Source organism: Thalia democratica, chromosome 3 (assembly GCF_965202585.1).
Source record: "Thalia democratica chromosome 3, ktThaDemo2.hap1.1, whole genome shotgun sequence".
NCBI classification, from domain to species: domain Eukaryota; kingdom Metazoa; phylum Chordata; class Thaliacea; order Salpida; family Salpidae; genus Thalia; species Thalia democratica.
The window spans coordinates 21,785,926-21,806,897 of NC_139167.1; the positions used below are offsets into that span (position 1 = coordinate 21,785,926).

The following is a 20,972-nucleotide window of genomic DNA, read 5'->3' on the forward strand; positions in this document are numbered from 1 at the left end:
TCCAATAATTGAGAAAAACATTTTTTTAAAGTATTTTTCACAGGAATGTTTCAGTTTCATATTTAAATTGTATATATACTAGGGCAGGGGTTGGCAGGTCAAATAAGGAACGTTTTTAATGTGCTTAAAAGACATTTTTGAAATAACTTTTTTGAACAAAAAAAGTTTAGGCTGTGTATTATCCTTCAAATATAACACTAAAGTTGTGTTTTATTTTTAGAAAACTAAATTATTTAAATTAGTCAATACAAGATTGCGGGCCCGCAGGCTGCAGTTTGCCACCATTTGTACTAGGGCATTTAGTGGTTTTTATTACTAAAACAAAATTAATATAATTAGAAAATTCCTAATTTTATATAAAATGCTAATTAGGATCCACCTTGTTTTCAACAAGTTATTTTTATTTTGTATAGTTTTATAGTTATTTCCCAAGTTTAAGTGTTTAAAAAACTCAAATAACTTTTTAAGATTCATAAGTTTAGCTCAGTGAGTTCCTAATTCAAACTGAAAATAAACTTGCAAAAAGACTATTCAACTGATAATGTATTTTCTCCTTTATTTATAAACTTTTCAAGTAAGTCCTTGCTAAACCATTTTATCTTAAACCATTTTATCAACAGTTTTCAGTTTAATTTGAAAAATATATAATAAAAGTTTTCTTTTTTTATTTTTTTTTTTTTTTATTTAATCAATTGATTAATTATTTTTTAAGTTTTAAACACTAGAATTACTTTTTATTATTAAAAGAATGTTTATTTTTCTAAGGTTTTAAGCTAAAATAATAAAATGCAGATAAATTTTAATTGATCTATCATGATTTTCAAATGACAATTTAAAAACAATTCATCATCTCTATTTTACTTATAATAATTATAAATTGATAATTATTATTTTACAATAATAAACTTATAAAAAATGTTATTTTTCCAAAAAAAACTGACTAAGAGTATTTTATACTTTTAAGCTTTATGTTTCTGACAAGTAAATTTTTGTAAAAAAAGAAACTATTTTATTTATTTTTACACCATACTCACTTTAAAATTTTGGTAATAAAATTTTGAATTTGATGATCTTGTTTAACAACTTATTAAACAATTATGAACATATATACTAAATTAATTTCATTTTTTTAGATATTTACTTTTTCATAAAATTTTTTGTAAATGCTAGGCATTTTTGTTTACTTTTTCTATAAAAAAATTCAATTAACTTAAAGAGCAAAGAATAATATATTATAAAATTTCAAAAGCACTTTTAAAAAGCACAGATTTCAAAAGAATGTTTTTAACTGAATATAAAACTTAATATTTTTTTAAATAGCTGTACTATAATTAACTTAATTATTTTAAAGTTGAATTTACATTTAAAATTAATTTCAAAACTAAACCTGTTATTTTTAAATCAGACTTAGCAAAGTTTGACCAGGGTTTGTGAAAAAAGGAATATTTTAATATGCTCAAAAAATCATATTCTTTACCAAGTTTATTAAAACAAAAATATGAGATAGATTATCTTTTAAAATAACACTAAAAACTTAAAATATTAAAAGACAAGCAAAATTATATTAAATAAATTAATACCGCCTACAGCAAGTTTTCCAATTACTGGTTTATACTTTATAAATAAAATACATCTTAAACTCTTCAAAATTAAACTTAAACAAAAACTAGAGGATTCTAAATGTGTATATAATAACTACTTATTATCATTAAGAAATCCAAAAATTAAGGATAAGTTTAGTTTTGATGTTCATAACACTACAGGGTTCAAACTAAAACTTTAGAAAAAAGTCTAGGGAAATCCATGGAAAAATAACATTAGTCTTATAAAATAATTTAAAAAAACTTAGACTAAAAATTAGGCTAAAGCTACCAAAAGAAGTAAGCTTTAAAAAATTCCTTCTACAAGAACTAGCATTGTGCTTGAGCATTTTTTTCAATTTCTAGCTTGTTTCTACTCCTTTTTGGAATGCCTATGAAGAAAAAGAAGCTAAAACTACTAATGTTGATTAGCTTTGGATTCCCTTTTATCAGGGTATAAACAATGCTTAGTACACATCCAGACTAATATATTGAAAGTTAGATCCAACTTTCAAAACCTTTAGTTGAATTTTTAAGATGGTATGCAAGATCTTTTGAAGAAACATGTGTCAAAAACTCAGATTAAAGTTTTAATAAGTTACTTTTACTCTTTTATCCTCAAAAAATTTCTGACAATATTATCCTTATAGATTTAATGTATAAAAGCTTTCATCATAAGAAAATACTTAACAACTTATCCCTTGATTTTTTCATCAAAATATTCTTTGCATATTGAGCAATACCAAGTTATTAGCTACCAAACTATTAGGAAAAATATTTTTAAAAAGCTCTGCAAGATCTTCTGAAAAAATAGGATAATAACTATTTTCTACTTTTTGCATACCAAAGGAAAGTCAATATGTAGAGAAAAAACTATTTTCGAAGGGAGGTAAAGTTGAAGATGGTGGAGAACAAAAAGAGTACTAAGGCCAGGTCAATTTTCAGACAGTTTAAAATAGACATGTATATTCGAATTCCCACTCTTTTTTTTATTCAGCCAGATACTGCTTTTTGGTGTTTTAATGCTTAATAATAGCTTATTTGCTAGGATAAACGGTTTATACTATTGACAAAAGAAATTACAAACAAAAAGAAACTTCTTTCATCCAAGTTTTATCTAGCCATAAACCATTAAATTTTGCTTTATTAAAGGCATAGGGGGGAAAACATTTACTTTAGAAAAATTACATGGGCTCTTTTTTAAAACTTAGAGCATAAACTATAAGATAGTTTTTCAATCAAAAAAATTTCAGTTACCTTTTGAGATATAACAAATTTTGTAAAAAAAAACCAATACAACAGTATAGAATTGAAAATTTTCAAAAGCAATTTTCTCAGAATTTTTAAATAACTCACTTAAAATCTATCTCCTTCATTCTTTAAGCAATTATATTCAAATTTTCAGGAACTGTACTTTTCAATATTTAAAACAATTTGTACGAAGCGGATTTTTTAAAAATTGTATTAACAATCATAAAAAATTTATGACCCAAGTTTTATAAAAACCTTTTTTTTTATATAATTTTTTTTTTAATCCTTTTCTTACACAGGTTGTTTAAAATTTATTAAAGCTTACTCAGAAAAAGTTTTACAACAGTTGCTCAAAAACTAAAGGAGATGATTTTTAGTAAAATAGTCTATTTTTGCCCTTTTAGTTAGCGCCTCCCATAAAAATCCTATTGAATGCTCTTACAATTGCTTATATCTCAAAGATTAGTTTGAACTAATTCTTAATTTTTAACAAGCGGTAAATTTTAAGAATTAGCTGAGCTAATCATGTAAAAAATAAAAATAAATTTGAAAAAAGTTTTGAGTTTCTAAAAAAGGCTAAAACTTTCTGCCTTTTGGGCACAAGTGCATATTTTTAAACTTATGTTTCATAGTTGTTGATAATTTGTTTTACTATGTGGATTAGCTCAGTATATATTTTTAAGTATGACATCATTGTTGAATTAATATTAGCTTAAAAAATTTACAAGATCTTAAACAATATGTATATCTGCAATAGAAATTAGTTATATTCAGAGTACACTCTAACTGTCTTCTGAAAAAATAAATATGTTTTTTATATCTCTATTGAGTTTGAGTTGATTTCTATTTAAGGGCATAGGGGGGGGGGGGGGGGGGTAAACACCCTTTTTTGGTTTTTGATCTTATTTTATATAGTTTTTACTAAGCTACATGATGCTTTTTACAGATTTTAAAAATTCAAAATATTTTTTTGAGATATAGACGGTCAAAGTCGGAGGCAACAAAAAAACAAAAAAAAAACTGTTTTTTTTTTGTTTATTTTTTATATAAAATTTTTATTTTTTATTTTTTTCAAAATTCCTTCCGACAGAATTTTCTAAATATATCAAGAAAAATTTCCTGAAAGTTTGAAGTAGTTATCTCAAACAACGTAGGAGAAGATAGATTTTTAGTAAAATAGTCTATTTTTGCCGTTTTAGTTTGCGCCTCCCATAAGGAACCTATTGTTGGCTCTGACTTTGACCGGCTATATCTCAAAAATTATTTTGAATTTTTAAAATCTGTAAAAAGCATTTTGTAGCTCAGTAAAAACTATATAAAATAAGATCAAAAACCAAAAAAGGGTGTTTACCCCCCCCCCCTATGCCCTTAAATATATTACCTCTGAAAACAAACTTATGATAACTTTAATTTTTAATAATCACTAAAAAAATAGTTTTTTTTTTTAATAAAATATTCTTTTTTCATACAATATAGTTTTATCTCAAATTATTTATATTGCCATTTTATACTAGTGTTTATTTTTTTTTAACATTCTTACATTATTCAACCTCTACTATGGTTGGATTATTAGATTAGTATATTTAACTTTCAGTGTAATCTGAAAGTATATTGTATTAACCACTTTACTACATTTATTTTCATGCACTAAACAATTTTTATGATACTTTTAAAACTTAAAAAACATGACAAATAAATTATAAAATCTTAAATAATAAACTGATAATTGTGTGGTTAGCTATAATATAAACAATCTAGCATTGTAGATAACTTTGTGCACCTTATAGGATGGTACACAGTATAAACCATTTTTGTATCAACCACTGGTATTAAATCTTGCAAAATATATTACACGTATGTTGAGTCAACATTTCAAGTAAGTTCATTAAAATTTAAACAGGGTTGCCACTCATTGGGGAAAATAGTGAGTACTATAAGTGAGCTATACCAAGCAAAGCTGTGGGTCAGTCAAAGTTATTAGAATGAAAGAATTATTTATAAGACCTAAAGTTAAAAAATTAAATTATTCAAGCTTACATACCTAAAGTGACCAAAAAAATAACAAAAAAACTGAACAATTTAAGGTCAGCAGAAGTTGCAGTTTCCTTTGTTGCTCTAAAGAGCTTGTTTTCATTTCAATCTGTAAATAACTATAACTATTTTGGATGTAAAAGATGTCCTAAAAACTGCTCTAAATATAAACAATAAGTGTGCGTGCATTATTTTAAACTTTGTAGTAAATAAATTATAGGTTATGCTTAACTTTAGATGAGCGCGCTTTGGTTGGTAACTTATAATAAATAAAAATTGATAATTAAAGCAAAAAAAGCTACCGACCTAGGGTAAGGGTTAGAGGTAACAGTGGTAGTAAAATTAAAGTACAAATAGTAAGAAAAACAAATTAATTAAAAAATAGGAAATAAGTTTTTGATCAAAACATGCTCACCTTAAATTAAGCATAACCAAATTTTATTTACATACATAAAATAAAAACTTAAATTTTCTAGATTTTATAAAATTAATTAAAATTTTATGCACACTTCATAAATGCCTTATCAATGTGTTTATTTTGTTATAAGCACATTCTAAAATTAGAGTTTAGTTGAGATCTTGAGCAGACTTTCCCAAAGTGGGCCAAGTGGCCCCTTGAGGGCCAGGGCCATGACAGATACACTAGATATTCTTGATTTGCAGATGAAAAGTAAAAAAAGGTTCTTAGGTGTTTATTTTTTATGGTAATTTATGAGTAATCTAGTTGAAGGGGGCCATGGCTTCTTTAATTTCTTTAAAGGGGCTAATCTAGAGCTTTTCAATATCTAAGTGAAACTATTTTCACTTTGATATTGCTGCAACATCATCCTAGATATTTATAAAAACTTAGATATTTATAAAATACATAAAAACAAGCCTGAGTTCTTTAATTGAAACAACTCAGAGATATCCTGAGTAGTCTGATTATGTGGCAATCCGGTTTAAAACTTAAGTTTTTCTTTACAATTTTTTGTACATCTGTTGGCCATAGGTTTTGATCTTGTAATGTTCAACTCAGAGAGTTTTCAAACCTTCATTAGGATCCTTAACATTATCATGTTAAATTTAAATTGATTACATAACTTAAAAGTTTTCTCCCTGAAATTCTTGAAAATTTACAATCATATTTTTTGATAAATCTTTGACATTTTAGTTTTGTCTAGATTTATTGGTTTTGAGAATTTAGGCACATAAAAAAAATTAGAATTGTAAAATTCCCCTAAAAAACAGAATACAACAAAAACAAAACAAAAATATTTGGCATTAACTAGCAAACAATTTGTGCTAAAAACTGGTGAAAAGACATTAAATAAATGGTACTGTAACGAAGATGTTTTTACTTTTTGATCATTTTATGTTTCGCTACTATAAAATAATTTATTTTCATTCTTCTTTCTAAGCAAAGCCCTATTACATTAAACTTCATTAAATCTAGCGGTTTAAAAACTCATACTTTTTATTTTTCCTTGACAAGCCTATGCGCTTAGTGGTTTTAGATAATGTAAATATAGTTTTGATAAACTTTGTACTCTAACTCTGTGGACTTTAACAATCCAACAAAGAATAAAATACAATTCCTTTTAACATAGAGCTTTTACAGTACTAATTATGTACTCTACTTTGATAATACTTTCAATATTCATACCTTACGTCTTAGGATTAAATATTTAGAATTATATTGTATATTTTTTATTACTACAGATATTAAACAGAAGTTTGAGACGAGATTCATTCAAAAACATTTTTGTTGACTAATTTAACTTTTGTTGGCTTATATACTTCTTTCAGTCGTTTTGTCCTTTATCCAGAAAAGTTGGCTTAATTTTCTGTTTGGTATGCAGAGAGCACAAGATTTATTCAAGGAAATTGTTAAAGGAAGAACTAGATAAAATTAAATGTTTTTTTGGAGCTCTAAGATTTGCGTCACATATTCCTCGATAAGACGTTAAAAGGTATCGCGGTGTGCGACTCGATAACCGAAAAGTTCTTTTTGCACAAGGTCCTAGGACCAAATGTTTTAAGCGTCTTTTTTTGTCTTTCAATAGACTATAATAAAATAAACATATGATCAGTAAAACAACTAACAATACAATCTCTAAATCGGTAAAGCCTATTAAACAAGGACTAAGAAAGTGCCCTATATATTTAAAACAGCTATATTTAAGTAAAGAAGCAATAGCTGTTAAAAAGCATGTCAAAAACATGTCAAAACACAACTTTAAAATCTCTACAACAAGAATTAGCCATTTTACAAGAAAATCTTTGAATTGAATTCAGAACGATGTTACTGCCTATCTAGAAAAAAAGTAAATTTATTTTTAAGTTCAAATTACACTGTGATAATGTGTATATCGGCAGAACTTCCAAGAGATTTCAAGCTAGAAGAGAACAACATATTTCAAAACCCCTTAGAAGTTTGAAGGACACGGGTTTAAATAAACTATCAAATAGATCATCGGTGATTGCTGAACACTTATTAAACGATTATGATTGAACATAGAATTATAATGATAGTTATCTTTTAATTTTAAGTAAAGCACGTAAGGATTATCATCTAAAAGCATTTTTGAATCTTTATTTATAAAAATGTTTAGACCTAATTTATGCAAGCAACATTTTATAAATGCTTTGTTTGTCACTTATTTTGGTTTACTTATTGTTTGTTTTACTTGTACTTTTGTACGTATGCTTATCTTAGTTTAATTACTAATTACTTTTTTATTATGTAATAGTAAATTGTTTATCGATCTCTAATTAATTTTGCTTAATTTATCAATTGAGTAACTTCCGAAGAAACCTATACTATAACTGTTTACTTATTCAACATTTGTTCTAAAACTAAATGCTAGCAAAAGTAGTTAATAAGGGTTAGTTGAAATATATTTTAGTTGTTTGCTAAAAAAATATTTTGGAATGAAAATTGTCTTAAGTTTTTGTTTAAAATATGTTGATTTTAAGCAAATAAATAGTTTTTCATTTTATTTTTGTTACTAAATCAATTCTCTACTAAAATTTTTAAATACAATGAAGATAATTAATTAGACTTAAAAAACAACAAAAAGATCAAAAACAAACACTATTCGATTTATTTTAACAAAAATATCTTAGACTACTAAAAGACAGTTGAAAAGTAATACACAACTAAATTTAAAAGCTGTTTTTATATGTAACGAATAGTAATTATAAGTAAATGTACAACAAATCTCTGTAAGAATTTTAACTTTAAATACGATATAATTGTATATAACTATCTTTTGCTGACTTTAATGTAATTCTATTATAAAACTAATAGATGAAAATTTTCCAAAGACTTGCTTTAAAACTGAATATAAAAATAAAAAGAAAAACACGATAAAAATTCTAAAATAAGAGTCTTTTATCTTGGTTTAAAAAATTTGAATAAATAAATATATTTTGTTTAACATTTTTAAATAACAAAAGTGCTTATTTTAACCTTTTTTTTAATGATATGAAGCGATTGGAGAGAAAAATGAAATATAAATAAACCTTTTTGTCGTTTCTAGTTCTTGCAACATTTTTAAAGATTGATTTAAGCTTTTTTTAAACTTATCAAAAACATTTTTATTCGGAGCAAATTTATATTTTCTTAACGTTTTTTTTTTACTACCAACAAGACCCGAACAATACAAAACTGAAAAACCAAAAATGGCCTGTATCTCAAAAAACATTAAGTTTATATAGAAAACAAGTTCACTAATCAATAAAGTTAATTCACTTAAATCTATTGTAAAAAAATTGTTAAATATTTTTTTTTGAGGTACAGTGCGAGAATTAAAGAAAAGTTAAACTTCCTGTTTTGTCTATGGGATCTAGCACCGACCCAAAAACCCAAACTCAAAAAAAAAAAAACATTATTCATTTGGTCTGTATCATTAAATTAAATATATAATAACTCTTTAAGAACAAAAAACAAATAAGTTGTTGTGTTTGAAATTTTTAACGTAAAAAAAGCTCGAAATTTCTCCTTTTTTTAGAATGATGGTCGTTGTGTTTTTCAACTTTATTATCATTGCAAGTTTATTGTCCTACGCTTGACTTTGACAAAAAAACCTGAGCTACTTAATTGAAAGACGCATAACAAAAAAAAATCAATGTTTAAAAATAAAAAAAGGGTTTTGTTTAAATTTTTATAGATTAACATGAAATCAAAATTTTTGATAAAAAAAAATATAGTAACAACTTATTTAAGCGTTTAAGTAAAATATTATTGCCAATATTGTACCATCTTCTTATAAGTCTTTTTATTATTAATGATTTCAATAATCTATGAGTCATAGACTATGACTTCCAAGTAAAGCAAAAAAGAAGTTGCAAAATTTCCTATTTTAGTATCAACTTCAAGCTTTTTACAAACAAAAAACTTTTTCTACAATATAAAGCATAAAATACTAAGACGCACAAATCAATCAATTCAGCGATTTTGATGCTAAATCAGCAATATACAGTTTTAAATTTTTGTATATCTTTTAAGTTGTAAGCATCTCGTTGATTATATTCGTTTGGCTCATTTGCTTTAGTGGTTAACCACTATTAGCTAGGAGTAAGTACTTGTTTTGCGCTGTTGATAAAATTTTGAATCTGATATTTATGTATTTTTTCACCATATCAAGTAGTATTTGAGGTGTGTTCACCTTTTGGCTTTTCAAGTATTATTTTTTTTTTGCTATTAAGTTACATGCTGCTTTAGTTTGACTTTTTTTCACACTTTGTTGAAATATATGTAGTACATTTTCAATTTAAAAAGAAATGTTTTAATCAGTTATTATTGATTATAATTTTTTACTACTTAAGGCTCTCAAGACTGAGGCTTATTTTGCTTTTTATAAAAACTTTTGTGTATTAAAGCTGTTTTTATATGTACAAAAAAAATCAAAGCAATAATAGGTTTTTTTTTTACTATTTCTATGTAAAAATATGTATATAAACTTAAAACAAATAACATACTGTTATAAAAAAAAAAACTTTACAAGGTAATCAGGTTTAAATATCGAGCTTAAATAAAACGGATTTAGAAAAATTTTCCTAATTTCAAAAGTAGAAGGTTTTCTCAATAAGGTTGAGAAACTTTAAAAAACTGTTTTTAAAATACTTTATGAATCAAATACAAGTATTTCTTTTTCTATTACACAAATTACAAGACTAAAAAGCTTGGTTGATGACTAAACAATATGGTTTTAAAACGATACTATAATAGCTATTAAGAACATCAACTAAAATTATAAATTTACATTAAATTAACATTAGATAAAGTATAGAAATATTAACAAATATATTATAGTTTTTTTCAAATTTTAAACTTTTTGTGCTTTTTTTTGTACACTACGATAGTAACTGAGTTTTATAAACTACTTCACTCTTTGAAACTCTTTTTAACTAAAGCTTGCAAGTTGCTGTATTTAAAACGGTATACTGACAATTCCCACCCGATCATTTCCAACCTGATCAATTCCCACCCGAACCAATTCCCATCTGATAATTTCCAACCCATGTCAATTCCAACCCGAGTCAATTCCAACCCGAGTCAATTCCAACCCGATTAACTTCCAACCGAACAATCTCTACCAGAGTTATTTGTCATTTTTGCAAGATCTTTTTTTTTTTGCACGGCATTCTTTTCTTACGGGTTTAATTTTCGCACGAAACGTTTACCTTGGACGAATATCCACTATTGTATGACGTCACTTATGCACAGGTGATATTTTGCACAGTTTAATACTATATTTATATAAATCTCTATTTAAAACAAGTATATTTAAGTCAAATTAAATTTCATAAAACTTAAGAAAACAAAATATATTTAAAACTGTGTTTTAATTTCTATTTTTCAAAAACTTTAATAATTTAGTATTAAATATTTTTAAATCTAAATAATCTTAACCTAAAACGAAACTTTTGAAAATTATTATTGCTAATTAATTTCCTTTTCTAAGTAAAACTTTGAAAAAAAAAACTTTTTTATGTTTAAATGCTTTTAATTTTCTCAATATAAATAAATTTAAAGATAACTTTGACTTAGCTGATATCAAAAGTACAAAATAAAGTACATAGATGCACAAAAACACTACAAACCAGGAATTTTGACAGAAACATTAAGTTATATTCTTTTATATTTAGTTGTACAAATGTCAAGAGTCTTAAAACAAATTTTTAATGAAAACAACTTTTAGAAGTGAAAAAAAATTTAAAAGTTTTAATTATTTTTAGCCAGTTTTAAAGTGAAGTATTTTTTTTTACTCTTTATTTTTAAAAAGCATAACTTATCATTACAGCTTAAAATTTGGCTTAAACTTGTATGTTAATGCTTTTTACATCTATATAGACTTAATCTAAAAGTAGAACAAGTCAGTATTAAAACATAAACTTATGTTTAGTCTAGTCTAAAAACAGTTTAAAGTATCTAAGTTTACAACTACTTGCTTCGTATCGTGTGTAAGTGCAGTTTTTTGCAATAAATTAGATAAATTATTACTTTGTTATACAATTTTTATCAAGATTTGTGTGTTAATAATGTTATAAATTTTACTATACCGTGTCTATGTCTTACAAGCTCAAACTTTCGTACAAAGAAGAAGCTGGTTGTTGAAGAATGTATGCACTGATTTGTGCTCTAGTGCGACTTTCTTTTTTCTTTGCTTTACAAGTAAGTTGATGTAACGTTGAAATTATTCATATTTAGTACAATTTAAATTAACATAATAAATGATAGGCTTTAACTATTTAAACCTATTTATATTTTCTTTTTGAGTTTTAGCAAGGTAGGTGTCAGAATTGCACGTGAAGTCAATTTTACATGAAGTTTCTTTTTTGCACGGATTGAAACTTTATTAATTTTATCTATTTTAATTTTTAATACTTCTTTATAATCACTGTTATCCCTGACCCTAACCCCTAACCTTGGTCGTTAGCTTTTTTCTTCTTCTTTTTTTTTTATCAACCTTTGATTTTTTTTTTAAATCTATTTTGTTATTATCATTTTCTTTACTATTACTGTTACCCCTATCCCTTACCTTAAGTTGGTTTTTTTATTAATGTATTTTATAATTTACTGTCATTAATTTTTTCACTATTGTGCAAAACGTGTCACTCTTGCAAAAGTGACTCCGTGCAAAATTGACTACTCGTAAAAAAGTTTCTTTGTGCAAATGACCAGTCCCGATTTTAGGTAGTAATTATCTCTAAAACTAGAAATCATTCTATGTCTAGAATATGGTATACATTTTGTAGGTTGAATTCAAAATAAAGTTAAAAAAACTATATTGCTGTTATTGTCGTCAGTAAACTTGTTTTGAAATGTTTTCATGCTAACAAACTCCCTTTTGAAAAAAAATTGTTTTAACAGCGTATGATTAAGTGTGGATATTCTGATCTGGTAGTATAAAAACAATGAATATTAAAGTAAAAATAAAAAGGTTAGTCCAAAAAACTAAAACTTAAATCAAAAAATTTGTTTACTGAATCGTCCGTGTTTTAATTGATAATAAAATTTAATATATACTTTTTTACTCGACTTAAAGTTGTATTTAGTTAGCCTTTAGTTATATTTTGTTTATTTCAATTTCAATTGTCAAATTAAATTTAATTAATATACATTTAAGTTTATCTTATTACGTAATTGATTTTTAAACAGGTAAGACTTAATTTTAATACAGATATAGTCTAATTTGAATTTTTTAAATAAATGTTTTTAGATAAGTTTCTTCAACTCAAAATATCCAATTCTTGTAAAAGTTAGCCGTTAAAAAATGACGACAGGCACAAAATATGCCGCCTGTGAAACATTGATATCATGCAAACAGAACTCTTTGTACAAAATTGCAGTCATAAAAACGTGATAGTTCGTGAAAAAGTAACACTTATGCAAAAATGACAATATGCAAAAGTGACACTATGCAAAAGTGACACTATGAAAAAGTGACACTATACAAAAGTGACACTATGAAAAAGTGACACTATGCAAAAGTGACACTATGAAAAAGTGACACTATGCAAGTGTGACACTATGAAAAAGTGACACTATGAAAAAGTGACACTATGCAAAAGTGACACTGTGAAAAAGTGACACTATGCAAAAGTGACGCTATGAAAAAGTGACACTATGCAAAAATTACAGTATGAAAAAGTGACACTATGCAAAAGTGACACTATGCAAAAATGACACTATGAAAAAGTGACACTATGCAAAAATGACAGTACGCAAAAGTGACACTATGCAAAAGTGACACTATGCAAAAATGACAGTATGCAAAAGTGAAAATATGCAAAAGTGACACTATGAAAAAGTTACACTATGAAAAAGTGACACTATGCAAAAGTGACACTATGAAAAAATGACACTATGCAAAAGTGACACTATGCAAAAGTGATACTATGAAAAAGTGACACTATGAAAAAGTGACACTATGAAAAAAAGACACTATGAAAAAGTGACACTATGCCAATGTGACACTATGAAAAAATGACACTATGAAAAAGTGACACTATGAAAAAGTGACACTATGCAAAAGTGACACTACCTATTAATGACAGTATGCAAAAGTGACACTATGCAAAAATGACAGTATGCAAAAGTGACACTATGAAAAAGTGACACTAAGCAAAAGTGACACTATGCAAAAATGACACTATTAAAAAGTGACACTATGAATAAGTGACACTATGAAAAAGTGACACTATGCAAAAGTGACACTATGAAAAAGTGACACTATGAAAAAGTGACATTATGAAAAAGTGACACTATGAAAAAGTGACACTATGAAAAAGTGACATTATGAAAAAGTGACACTATGCAAAAGTGACACTATGAAAAAGTGACACTATGAAAAAGTGACACTATGAAAAAGTGACACTATAAAAAGTGACACTATGAAAAAATGAAACTATGAAAAAGTGACACTATGAAAAAGTGACACTATGCAAAAATGACTCTCAAAAATAAAAAGATAAAATAGACGTTTGAAATTGATTGGTGATTAAAACTGATCAGGTGGATATTGTGTGCGGGTTGGAAATGAGCGGTTCCTGTTTATAACATCGCTTTGAAAATTATAATTAGAATAAATAGTAATTGTTAAAAACTAATAAAGTTAAAGCTTTGTAGTGGAGTTTCATAAGACTAAAACTTTAGTAGTTAATGTTTTTTAAATTAATTTTTTAATATTTTTCAGACTATAAAAAAATATTATTTTAAAGTTTTAATACCTTATCAAGTTGTAAACTAGCTGCTGTAAAAGTATTTTATTTTTATACAAAATGCTTAGCAATAAATATGAAACAATGTTTTGATGAACTATAACTTAAATTATTTGCAGCGTATATCATCCATTACAGGCTTGGAAAATTTAACAAGCAAACTAAAGAATTGCTACTCACAATTAAACTTTTAATTATACAATTTATATTAGATTTTAGTTCATTATAGATCCAAAAGAAATTAGATCTATTATAATTTTATGAATATGTTATTAAAAATGTTTTATTGTAAACTAAGCTAAGCAAGTTGAATTTAAAAAATATATAAGTTAAGTTTTTTTACCTATTATCATCTATAGAAGTTGCACTAAATTAAAAGACTAAAAAGACCAACAATAAAAATAACATTGTGTAAATATTATAGTTTAAGCTAAAGAATACCAAAGTAAATAAAAGTTAAATAATAGTCGTTTGCACAGTACTTTCCGGACAACATTAGTTTATACATATTTTGTAGAAAAAGCACTACAAAAAATATGTAATAAACTAAATATAAAATGTGCATACGCATAAGTATATTAAAACTTAAGAAAAAAAAGTGAACGCTCCCAACTATGGTCAATGGATTGGTTTAAAGAAAGACCTTTTGGTCATCAAGCCTCACACCATACATTTTATAAAATGTTTTTGAGCAGTTTTAGTTAAAACAATAAAAAAGAAACTTATGATCAATGAAAAATCAATATTATTTTAAATTGGAAGTTTTTTTTTAAGTACTGTAGTTTAAATTAACTAAAAATTATATATTTTTTGAAGTAAAAAATTAATGTGGACTATTTTTTATACCCATTGCTGTCAATACTGACTATGGAAACCATAGTCTACCAGGGGCAACACACCGTCTCCTCCCTTTAAATTTAAATTTTTACGATTATGTACGTTCACATATATTTTGTTGCTCTTTTTACAAGACCAACCGCAAAAAATGTAACAAAAAGTTCCACAACAACATAAAAAGGAGAAGTGGTACAAATGCTTTGAAAAATAAAAACATTTAAAAATATACAAGTAAGAATAAACATATGTGTAAAACAAAAACTGTAGATCATACTCTACTATAAAACTATCTGTAAATTTTCTTTGTATGTGCTTAAATGTATTAAAAAAAATAAATTATTTACTACTTCTAATATATGTTATAACTCAATTATGATTGCTAATTCTCATAAATATAATTGTTGTAAAAACTTAAGGCAATGTAAATATATACGTAAAAAGAAATCATACTTACTTTTTAATGTACAAATATATTTTGAAGAAAACTTGTTATATATCTAATAAACTTTACATAAAAACAAGTTAAAATTTAAAACTTAACTTATAGAGTAAACTTAATAATGGATCAAGGGAAAAAAATTATAGTAGTCAAAAAATCACAAAAATAGGCTATCAAACAATACAGTACGTACTTAAAAACTTTTATTTCTTGTATAGTGGGCTCATCAGCTGCTTTTTTTAAATAATAATGTTAATGATCTAACAAGTATATAAATTTCTAATTATTAAAAGTAGTCGAATATAAAATTGTAGTTCGGTAAAAAAAAGTCTATTTATTTAACTCATGAATTCATATAAGAATTAAGTTAAGTTAAATAAAACCTTATCAAACCTATCTTCAGCCACATTGTCAATGGAGACAAAACAATAGCACTACATTCCAAATTTAAATACCAAAGCCAAGCCATCTCTGCCCACACCATCAATCAGTCCAAAAATAGATTACAAATATACCAATACCAAAAATTTATCTTAATTTTTAAAAAATATAGAGAAAATTAAGAGACCTTAGTTTAGTTATAAAAAAAATTTTGTGGAAATACTATAGCAAATAGGTTTATGTTATAACAATTTAAAGGTATATATTTAAAGAGTTGTTATTTGTAACCTTCAAAAAAAATACTGAAACATTTTTAGAAGCTTTAAACAAAGGTATAAGTTAATAAAGCGTCGACTGCGCTTCTGAGGTCTCTTCTGATTGGCTAGCATGTTAATTATGTTTACTTAAAGTTTTAATGCAGTTACTTGGCTTAACTAAAAATAAAAATAAGTTGGGCTAAGTGCCAACCAGCTATAAAAACGTACAACAACACATAATAAATCGATTAATAGCAAACCAAACGACAAAAACTACCTCCAGTACAAACAAGCAACTGAACTTTCAAAACTAACACACAAATTAAAACATGAAAACAAGAACTACAAATTAACTCGGAAATTACTAAAAAAGCAAAAAAAAAGTCTAAACCAGGGACAATAACATGCAGGTTATGCTTAAAAGATACTTTATTAGTACTTGAATCCAATATAAGTTGCATCAACAAAATAACGGAACTAATGTACTTATGCGGGCACAGAAATAAAATTTTATTAATAAAATGGAAAGCAAATAAAAGTTAGATAAGTATACAATACTAATACAAAATAGGTGTTTGACTTTTTTGTTGAATTGTTTTGTTGTTATTTATTTTAAATTCAAATTATTCAAATTAGATAAATTTTTTGAATTTTTTTAGATATTTCTTAAATTCATTTAAATTTTGACTGGTACATTAACTTAATACAAACTATATTTTGAATTCTTTAGTGAGTTTTGTCAATGTTTTGTTGATACTTAGTTTGAATTCCAATTTCAAACAGCTTTTAGTTCTATTTAAATTAGTTTCTAGGTATACATTTTTAGTTTTTTTTAATGTTCTTATTAATATTTTTTTTGACTCATTAAATTACTTTAATTTAATTTTTTTGAATTAGTACTTGTTTCGCCCAATTATACACTTATAAGCTTTAGTTTTTCGAATATGCAACATTTTAGTATTGTTCAGGTTTTCATGCATAAATAAGTTTTTATATAATATTGTAGATAGGCAGCATTGTTAGGGGCAATTTAATATTTTATTATACTTGAAAAAGTGTGTTTTTTTTTGTTACCGAAGCCTGGTAGTAAATAAAATAAAATCATTTTTACATTATTATTTTAAGTTTTAAGTAATAAAGCTTTTTTCGGTTTGTTTTTCATATATTTCGGCAAGGTGGGTTAGGGAAAAGAGAATCGATGTTCTTAATATTTTGCTGTATTATCAGTTTACTGAATGTTATGTATTGAACATTTTTAAAACCTTACAACTGCAGAACCTGTTAACAAAACGTACCCTTATTAACTAAAACATAACAACTAAAACTTACTTATACTTTACACAGGCTTACAATTAGCTGTATTTTATATGTAGTTTCATGACAGGCTAAAGAACTACTGTTTTACTTTTATTGCATATATAGTAAAATAACTGTTTTATTTTATTTTTTTTTTAAATAGTAGATTTATTTCTGAGTTAATGCGACATAGTTATTTACTTTTCTTTACAGATATTAAAGATAAGTATATTTAATTGTTGATGAAGACATTAAATAAAGTAACCTCTCGCTTATTTACGCACATTGTGTCCACAGAAAAAAAATGCGTAAAGATACGAGAGATCGTAAAGATACGAGAGGTACCAAATATAGTTATTGTAATAGCTGTTTTATGATATTTCTTCTAGTTAAAAGTAGACAGGGGATTTTTCCAGTTTTAACAACTTGTTAACTTTATTTATAAACATGAAAAAAAAGATAAAACTATACATATGTTAAAAAAAGGATTTAAATTCATATAATATAATAATAATTGTGCAAAAATTTTACTAATTTAATAATAAGTAAATTTTATTTTTATTTTTGTTTGTTTTATTTGATACTTAACATTTATATTCTATTCTACTTGTCCAATTCAATTTATAATTAAGCACTTGTTTACAATTAAGAAATGGTGTGATGTCTATATTAAAATTTGTTCTATAGCCTTTTACAAAGATATGCATTTGGTGCTGTAATGGATTTCGTCTTTCGAACAAAACTTTTTAACGCGCAGTTGTGTTCTTCCAAAGCTGCAACTGGTGCTGGTGAGCATTACAAAGAATTGAAGGCAAGGTGCGAGCAATTTTAACGCTTGCTATGTAAAGAAAATGTTACAGAAGAAGAACGTAAACTAAAAAAACGTCAAAAGAAACTAAGTGATATGTTTACTAAAAAAACAATTGAGATTTGTGTTAAGTGTAAGCTCAATATTTATTAAGTATCACTGCTTCTTTTTGATAGGAATTTTCTTAAATTTCTTTTTTAGATGTGTATTCATATATAAGGCAAGAGTCCTGTATTATTTATTTGTGTTATAAACACTCATTATTTCATTATACTTTCATTATTTAACACAGTCATGTTTCTTTAAGAATTTTAATCTAATCTCTTATTGTTATCAAAATTTCTGATATAATGAGGTATAACTAAATGTTTATCAGTTAGTCAACGAACATAAGTTTACAAAGTCTAAAGATATAGAGAGGTGAGTTAGCATTTAAAAAAAAATAATTAAAAGTATGACTCATAAAAACAAACTGAGACAACTTTTTGTTTGTTTGATGCATTGAATAAAAATAATTTTATTAAAGACAACTTTTTTATGTAAAGTAATAAATAGAAAATTCTGACCGTGTAAACCTGTTTAAATAAGTTTTAAAATAGTAAAATATAAATTCTATTTTATTTTGTAGTATTAATAAGTTGAGTGTTGCATGAAACATTATTCAAATCTTTGTCTAATTTTTTGTATCATTAAAAACTAATTGCAATTCAAAAACTTTAAATAATGTTTCAATAATATTAAAATTTTATTATTGTTTGTTATATTTATAAATGTTTATTTGTGTTAAATTAAACAACTCAAAATGCGCACAAAATACTTGGGACCTGGTGTACGAAACTTATATTTTTTTTTTACTTTTACAAACTACAAGTCTTAAATTAGTGTAATATAATATTAAGTATTTTTTTGGTAGCTTGGTTCGCGTACTAAATTTATTATTTTTCACTTGTGTACGAACACCACTAAGGTGGATTATTTTTGTTTAATTTATTAGTTTATCTTTAAAATTAAAAGAAACTGTGTAAAATAATTATAAATACAAAATTAATTTTTCAACTATTTTTTTTTGTTGTAAACATCAAATGTACACCGTCTTACTGTGATTTGTTATGAAAATAAGTAATTTAATGCTTGAGATTTAAAAGATAAATAGAATGCGATGCAAACTCTTTGAAAAAAATTATGTTTTTTTTTGAAATTAAAAACTAAAAATTGAAATTTTTATTAAGTATTAAACTTATCACTTCAATTTTCATAGTTAAAGGGGCGGTCAACGTAGTTAATTGGTAATATAGATTTATAAGAGAAATCTTATAAGGGCTATGTTTGTTAAAAAAAAAGCATTTGACGACCAATTGTTTTTGAAAAGTTGTACACTAAAATAAAAAATTAAGTTTGAAGAATATCTAATATCTAATAAAATATTTGTATAGTTAGCAGTTAGCACTTATTGTGTGTATTCAAAAATAAACTAAAAGTACTTTCTACATATATTTTAAAATAGAACATTAAATTGGTTGATGTTCACATGTTTTTTCCAAATTATAAAAAAAACTACGCGTGCCCGCATCCTTAGATAGCATCCGGTACATTATTCTAAACAATGACCATAATCTTAATACTATTAATTTATGTGAAAGTAAAAACAAGAAGTAAAGTATATATATTATATATGTACATTTTTGATATTTTCATGAAAAGCAAACAATGTTAACTTAATTTTTGTAAAAGTATTTTCAAAAGTTTTATCGCATACTCAGTCCTGGCTTTAAAAATTTTTATTTTGTGATATTAAGAACTTATATTTAAACAGTTACTTTTAACTACAATTCCCAAAATGCTTTTTTTAGTTTGTAATAGTCTTTAGACTTATTTATACTATAATAATTAATTACCATTAAAATTTAATTTCCTTTGTTTACGCTTTTTTGCAGAAACTAATGATAATTTAAAAAAGTATCTTAAATAACATACTGTAGTAGATAATAAGTTTAAATTAGTTTAAAATTATAAAAAATCAAACTTAAACTAATTAATACGTTTTATTTACGTAATATTATTAATGAATAATATTTTATTAATAAAGTGAACACGATTATGATAGCTTTTTTAATATAAAGTTTTTAAACTTAAATTTACTATTAATCACTTAATTAAATAAAGTATTTAGGTGTACGTACAACTACAAACTTTTTTTGTTTTTTTCTTTATTAAGTTTTTAGAATATATTGAATCTTTATATATATTTTTTTTTTCATAAAAGAAATTATTTAGTTCTTTTTTGTTTTATCAGCATAATTTGTATGTTTTTAAATTTGGTATTTGTCAGACATTATGTTGAAAAGAGCTTAGTATTTAAAGAATTTCAAAGAAAATGATTTTTTACAAATAACATATAAAGCTAATTAGTATCATAAATTAAGTAAATTAACTAAACTAACTAAATTAATTAAACATTTATATTTAATTAAGTTAATTGAATTAATTAAAATAATATATAAACAAAATTAATTAATATTTTCTATTTGCATAAGTTGATCTATTATAGTACAAGTAATAATACCAAGTAAAAAACTATTTGACTTTTCCCGATTTATAAAGCAATGTAAACTTGTTTTACTAAATTAACGTAACTTTTTTTTTAAATTTATAAGTTATTACTATTTATAGTAATTTTTTGGTTGCGTTAAAGGAGTTGAAGGCTTTCAAGTACTATTTTATACTTTGAAATAAGACAAAATAGTCGCTTTAATATCTTTTTGGTGTGTGTAGAATAGAATGAAATTTTTCATCAATATCTGGTAAGGATTGGAAATTATTCGAAAGGTTTGGTATGTTATTCTAGTACTTTTACCTATCGATTCTAATTTAAATATTATTTT

The 20,972-nt window shown here is 24.9% G+C and overlaps 1 protein-coding gene across 2 annotated transcripts in view; it reads left to right on the top strand.

Moving 5' to 3' along the window:
* Nucleotides 1–20,891: 20,891 nt before the first annotated feature.
* Nucleotides 20,892–20,972, top strand: part of LOC145831890 (uncharacterized) — a 33,774-nt gene continuing 33,693 nt past the window's right edge. Inside the window, exon 1 of one of the 2 annotated variants that reach the window (XM_082939242.1) lies at nt 20,892–20,916. The gene's annotated coding sequence lies outside the window, so the exon portion shown is untranslated. Of the gene's footprint in view, nt 20,922–20,972 lie in introns of both variants that reach the window. The other variant, XM_082939240.1, reaches the window with a different exon arrangement.